This window comes from Protobothrops mucrosquamatus, unplaced genomic scaffold (genome assembly GCF_001527695.2).
Source record: "Protobothrops mucrosquamatus isolate PMUCROS unplaced genomic scaffold, P.Mucros_1.0 scaffold621, whole genome shotgun sequence".
In the NCBI taxonomy this organism is placed as follows: domain Eukaryota; kingdom Metazoa; phylum Chordata; class Lepidosauria; order Squamata; family Viperidae; genus Protobothrops; species Protobothrops mucrosquamatus.
The window spans coordinates 23118-30265 of NW_015386917.1; positions in this window are offsets into that span (position 1 = coordinate 23118).

The following is a 7148-nucleotide window of genomic DNA, read 5'->3' on the forward strand; positions in this document are numbered from 1 at the left end:
CAAGACAAAAGCCGTCCACGTAACATCCTCAGGAAAGAGATCGGCTGTAATCACTTCTCAACACCCACACACAGGCAGGAGCTGGGTTGCGTACCTGCACCGCACGTCCTCCTTGCGCAGCCGAGCAAAAGTCTCCCCGCCCCATAACACCCCCTGGCTCTTTTTCGAAGACCCCCCTCCGCTCTGGAGAAGCAATGCGCACGGTGGGTGTGGTGGTCCCTGTCCTTTGCAACTGGGTGCCAGTTTGGTCATTCCTTTGGCAGCTGGATTTCTAGCTGCGATGAATGGGGGCTTTCTCCTGCTGGGCGGGCAGCAGGTCAAAGGGAACAAGTGCCATTCGGGCTGCGTCAGCGTCCAGCCGGCTTGCGAACAGACAGGGAGGCATTGAAAGCCAGCTGGCGTCCCTGCAGGGGGCCGAACGATACAGGCGGTCCTCGGCTTACGGCCGAAACGGAGCCCCACCTTTATGTTGCTAAGCGAGACATTTGTTCGGCGAGCTTGGCCCCCCTTCGACGGCTTTGCTTGCCACCGTCGTTAAGTGAATCGCTGCGGAGGTTAAGTTCAGTCACACGGTCGTTAAGCGAAACTGGCTTCCCCGGTTGAGTTTGCTTGTCGGAAGGTCACCAAAGGGGATCACATAACTTTGGGACCCTGAGACCGTCGTGAAGATGAGCCAGTGGCCAAACGTCTGAATTCTCATCACGTGACCCCGGTTGAAAGGGTGAAAAACGGTCACAAGTCACGTTTGTAGCTTTGAACAGTCACTAAACGAACGGTTGTTAAATTGAGGACTACCTGGAGTCTGCTTGCAATTTGTTGCTTTTGGCCCAGAGCAAGACCACGTTTGCAAATCCTTCTTTGAACACGCAGCATCCTTTTGCGTGTCCTCCGTGGAGGAGGCAGGCCACCCATGAGCCCCCAAATATTGCAAAGGGACTCCAGTTCCCATCGTCTGCCATCACGTGCCCTGCTGCCAAAGCCTAACAGAAAGAGGACCACAATAATGTGTGCCTGCCTTTGCCAATCCTTCACATAACCACACTGCCTGCCATGGCAATGCCTGAAGATTAAATCAAGTGGCGCAAATTTAAATCTCTTTCCACGGGAAGCCAAACATGCCTTTGATTAGCCAGGATCTGAAATGAGAGTTTAGGGTCACGCGGCATCTCCCCGCAGGAGCAAAGACAGTCATAAGATTCTCAATGACATCTAACAGAATTCCAGAGTTGGAAGGGACCTTGGAGGTCTTCCAGACCAACCCCCCCCTACTCAAGCAGGACACCCTATACCAGGGGTAGGCAACCTTGGCTCTTTTGTGATTCGTGGACTTCAACTCCCAGAATTCCTGAGCCAGCCATGCTGAGGGGAAAGGGAGAGGTTTTCATGCTGAGCCATGCTGGCTCAGGAATTCTGGGAGTTGAAGTCCGCAAGTCATGAAGGGGCCATAGTTTCCCCCATGCTGGCTCAGGAATTCTGGGAGTTGAAGTCCACGAGTCATAAAAGAGCCAAGGTTGCCTACCCCTGCCCTATACCATTCCAGACAACAGAGTTTTATTCCAAACCATAAGGACCAGAACCTTTACTTGTCTTTAAGGCCCTAAAAAAAAATCTCATTTGTTGTTCATTTTTTTGGTTGCCCTCCAATGGATGTTTGCTTTTCTAAACGATGCAAATAACTCAAACTATTGTTATTTTAACATCTCGCTGCTTAAGAGTTGTGGATTCTGTTTGATGGTTTGAATTGAATTTGGGATAATTTTGGTGAGGCTTTGCTGCTCTAAATCTTTGCAGGCTGGCTTTCCAAGAGGGGGGGGGCGGAGGGGGGGGAGGATGTTGAATAGAATATTAAGGAGTTTGAATTTTGTTTGATTTGGGTTTGGGAAAAAGATCCCGATTCTCCAGGATTGCAAAAGAGCCGCAGAAACCAGCTCCTGCTTTAATTTTAGCTCTGCCGTTGTCCCCTAATTGGAAGGATGCTTGCAATAATCGCCCCCCATTTTACGCTAGTGTTTTTCAACCTTGGCGGTGGGCAGACTTCAACTCCCAGAATTCCCCAGCCAGCCACCACATATGCAAATGCTTCTTTGCACACGGCGGTGTCATCATTTTGCACGCCCTCCGTGCAGGAGGCGGGCGACCCATGAGCCCCCCCCCAAAAAAATACTGTAAAGGGACCCCAACTCTCATCGTCTGTCATCACGTGCCAGCGCTGGCTGGGGAATTCTGGGAGTTGAAGTCCACCCATCTTCACACAGCCAAGGTTGCAAAAACACTTAATGTAGGCTTGCAAAAAAAAAAAAAAAAAGGTCAAACATCACACCTCTGGATAGACAAACTGAACGCAAAGGGCAACACAAAGCTGCACGAGACAATCCTCTCTCCCTTTCAGGGGGGGGGGCACGTTTTACGGCCACAGAGCTTCTTCAACCCGTCCTGATGTTTCCATCTTCTCAAAATGACACCCCCCACCCGCCCCACTGCAGCCAAGCACTGCTAACCAGGTTTTTCCAGGCACGGCGGCGGGGGAGAGAAGCCATGATATATCCAAAGCAGCTCCCGTCTTCCTCAGCCAGATGCCCTGCAGATGTGCTGGCCTTGAACCCGCTCCTCGCATCTCCTGCCAGCGGAGCCAGGGATGGGAATCGGAGTCCGTCCGGTGGCCAAGGACGGGGCGTCCTTCCTTCCCTTCCCTTCCCTTCCCTTCCTTCCACCCACCTCTCCCTCTCCCAGGGGGGGGAGGGAAGAAGATGCTTTTGCTCAACATCTGGAGCGCATCCTGGGGCTGACACTACCGTTGAGAAAACGGGCTGCCAGGAGCCTACCTCGCCGGGTCGGCGTGCATCTACCCGCAGAGAAGGAAGAGGAAGCCCCGCCAATCCCAGAAACACGGGTGTGGGTGTGTGTTGTGTCTCTCTCTGTGTGTGTGTGTGTGTCCTCCTTTCTCTCTCAAAAAAAAGCATCCCTCGCCTTTTCAGCAAGGCCCCTGGACTCAGCAGAGGCTCTCTGCACATGCTCTAGGAGCGCAGCCGGGCAAAGCTGGGAAGGGTGGGGGAAGGAAAAAAAATCGGATTTTTTTTTTTTTGCTCTTTTTGGGGAGAGGAGGGGGGGGCGCACAATAGCAGCGGAGAGACGCGGGCGTCCCGCGGGCGCGCGCGAGAAAGCCAAAAGCCCGGGAGCGCGCGAGCGCGCGCGGGGGAGGGGGGGGGCTCTGCTCCCCGGCTTCCTCGCTGAAAGGGCGCGCGCCTGCATGCGCGCTCCCGACCAGCAGCAGGAATAGCAAGCAGCGGCGGCGCCTGTCACGTTGCAAAGCAGCCTCTCCGCCATATGGTGGGGAAGCGGGACGGGGGGGGCGCGCCTCTGCCCCGGGGGGGTGGTGGTGGGTGCCGCCGCTGCCGGCGGTGCTCGTGCCCGGCCGGAGCGGGTCGCGGAAGCGCCCGGGGTGGGGAAAGGGAGAAGCGGGCTCGTCTTCTTCTTCCTCCTCCTCCTCCTCCTTCTCTTCCTCCCCGCGTCTTGCACGGACGTCTGAACGGGGGAGGCGCTCCGCTGTTGCAAAAGGGCTCCCGTCTCCTTGCCGCGGTCTCGGCGTCCGCTGCCTCCCCCCCCCCGCGAGCCCGCCGCCTCCCCGGTGCACGTGCAAGATGCGTGTCGGAGGAGCCTTGCAGCCTTACCTCTCCGGGCTTCTTGCACCGGCAGCAGCAACTGGAGCGGGGCGCTGCCTTCCCTTCCTCCGCCGCCGCCGCCGCCGCCGCCGCTTCTTGCCCCGCGTGGAGTCTCCGTGTCCGCTCCCTGCGGCCCAGGCGCTGGCCCCGCCCTCCTCCCCTTCCTCCTCCGACCGGGGGCGGGGAGACCCAGGAGGGGGAGGAAGCGGGCGGGGGCGCCGGGCGGCGTCAGCAGCCCCGCCGGGGAAGGAGAGCGGAGGCGGAGGGAATCTGGGTTTCCTGGGAGGGGGGGGCGGCGCCGCTGGGGAGGGAAGGAGGAAGGAGGATCAGCCGGTAAAAGGGGAGAAGTGACTCTGAACATGGGCAGAGCGCTTAGGCGGGGCTCCTCGTGCAAGGGAGGGGAGGGCTGGGGGCAGGAAGGAAGATCAGCCAGTAAAAGGGGAGACAGACCTCTGAACATGTGCAGAGCGCTTAGGCGGGGCTCCTTGTACAAGGCGCGGGAGGGCTGGGGGCAGGAAGATCAGCCAGTAAAAGGGGAGAAGTGACTCTGAACATGGGCAGAGCGCTTAGGCGGGGCTCCTTGTGCAGGGGAGGGGAGGGCTGGGGGCAGGGAGGAAGATCAGCCAGTAAAAGGGGAGAAGTGACTCTGAACATGTGCAGAGCGCTAAGGCGGGGCTCCTTGTGCAGGGGAGGGGAGGGCTGGGGGCAGGGAGGAAGATCAGCCAGTAAAAGGGGAGAAGTGACTCTGAACATGTGCAGAGTGCTAAGGCGGGGCTCCTTGTGCAAGGGAGGGGGAGGCCTGGGGCCACGGAGGAAGATTATTATTATTATTATTATTTAAATTTATATACCGCCCTATCTCCCTTACAGGACTCAGGGCGGTGAACAGGCGATAATAAAAATCACAATAAATATTAAATAAAAAGCCTGCTCTAAAATACCCCCTATAAAAACCCCTACCAAAACACAATCCTCTACTGGCAAGATCAGCCAGTAAAACGGGAGACCGGCCTCTGAACATGTGCAGAGCGCTAGGCAGGACTCCTTGTGCAAGGGAGGGGGGGGAGGCCTGGGGGCAGGGAGGAAGATCAGCCAGTAAACAGGAGATGGGTCTCTGGACATGTGCAGAGCGCATGGCAGGACTCCTTTTGCAAGGGAGGGGGGGGAGGCCTGGGGGCAGGGTGGAAGATCAGCCAGTAAAACGGGAGACAGACCTCTGAACGTGTGCAGAGCGCTTGGCAGGAGTCCTTTTCAAAGGCAGGGAGGAAGGAAAATCAACCAGTAAAAGGGGAGACAGACCTCTGAACATGTGCAGAGTGCTAGGCAGGACTCCTTTTGCGGGGGGGGGGGCTGAGGACACGGAGGAAGATCAGCCAGTAAAAGGAGAGATGAGCCTCTGCACACGTGCAGAGCGCTTGGCAGAAACCCCCCCCCAGCCCTCCTTTAGGCAAGGGGTGCTCTTTTTTTTTAAAGGGGGGGGTAAGACAGGCACGGGATGAAGCGCTGGCTCTTTGCAAACCTGAATCCCCTGTGCCTTTTTTTAATGGGGGGTGGGCGCATCTTTGCAGGAAGACGGATGGGGAGGGAGGTGCAAACTTGCACCCACTTTAGTGGGAGACGCAGCGGACGTGGCATCACCTGCACCCAGTGCGCCCTGAACACAAATGGGAATCGGCACAGGAAAAACTCCTCGGGCTTCTGAATGCCTTTTCTCTCCGGCGGTGAGCCGTGAGGAAGTCGGGGGGGGGGGTCTTCATTAATCGAAGAGATAATTTAAAACGACCCCCCCCCTTCTCTCCTTTTAATACTGCTCAGATGAAATCTTGGAAAGAAGACAAGGGGCCGAAGCATTTTGCATTTCCAATAGCCAGAAAAACTCTCGGCATCGAATCTGAAGGCCGAGTTCACACCTTTGGGGCTGAATCGCTTTTTTTTTTTTTTGCAATAAGTAGCGTTCACACAACCCCCTAGAACCACGGGGGTTTTGTAAGAAACACACAAGAGATGGGCCTCAAATCCAGGTGGGATCCCCCACTTGCTGGGCCAGCCGGCTCCTTTCCCCCCAAAATCTGGGAAGATTTCAAGACTCTTAAATCTCTGAGCGAAATTAAAATTTCAAATTTGTTGCCTGACCGCATTGGAGGGAACCGCGGAAGAATCTCAAAAGACATTAAGAAAGGAACGAAATGAGAAAATAAAGAACCGGATCGATTAAAGCACAACTTCTTTCCAATTCTTTTTTTTCCGCTTCCCTTCCAAAGGCACTCCCGACAACCAGGTATCCTTCCCCACTCTTTCCAGACTTATATACCGCTTCACGGTGCTTTACGGCCCTCTCTAAGCGGTTCACAGAGTCAGCATTATTTGCCCCCTGCAACAATCCGGGTCCTCATTTTAGCGACCTCGTAAGGACGGAAGGCTGAGTCAACCTTGAGTCGGTCAGGATCGAACTCCTGGCTGTGGGCAGAGTTAGCCTGCAATGCTTGCATTCTAACCATTCGGAAGGAAGGAAGGAAGGAAGGAAGGAAGATAACACTAGCACTTAGACTTATATACTGCTTCACAGTTTTTTTCAGGCCTTTTTAAGTGGTTTACAGAGTCAGCCTCTTGGCCCCTGCAACAATCCGGGTCCTCATTTTAGCGACCTCAGAAGGACGGAAGGCTGAGTCAACCTTGAGTCGGTCAGGATTGAACCCCTGGCTGTGGGCAGAGTTAGCCTGCAATGCTTGCATTCTAACCATTCGGAAGGAAACGAAAGGAAGGAAAGGAAAGGAAAGGAAAGAAAGAGGGAAGGAGGGAGGGAGGAAGGAAATGAAAAGGAAGGAAAGAAAAAAGGAAAGAAACGAAAAGGAAGGAAGGAAACAAAAAGAAGGGAAGGAAGGAAATGAAAAGGCAGGAAGGGCAATACCGATAGCATTTAGACCAGTGGTTCTCAACCTGTGGGTCGGGACCCCATTTGGGGTCGATCGACCATTTCACGGGGGTCGCCAAGCAAGGCTGTCCACCATTTTTTTTGTCCGCCATTTTTTTTCCCTTTTCCGGCGGGTGCCTTACCTCCCTTGGGCTGGGCCAGCTGGTGGTCGGCCTGCTCCGTCTCTGCCACTTGCCAGCTACGCCTCGGCCGGCGCAGGGGGCGGAACCACGCATGCGCGGCGCTCCCGGGCAGGGAAAGTCCTCGACTTATGACCGGTTGGGTAGTCCTTGACTTACGACCGGTTTAGTCCTCGACTTACGACCGGTTTAGTCCTCGACATACGACCGGTTTAGTCCTTGACTTACGACCGGTTGGGGTCGCGGCATTAAAAAGGTTGAGAACCACTGATTTAGACTTATCTACCGCTTCAGCCCTGGTTTACAAAATCAGCCTATTGCCCCCCAACAATCTGGCTCCTCGTTCCTCCGCGCCGAGGTTAATCAGCTGCTATGATTTTTTTTCCCCTCCCTGGATTTTTGTACTTTCCCCACCAACCCCAAATCCAAGATCTTGGG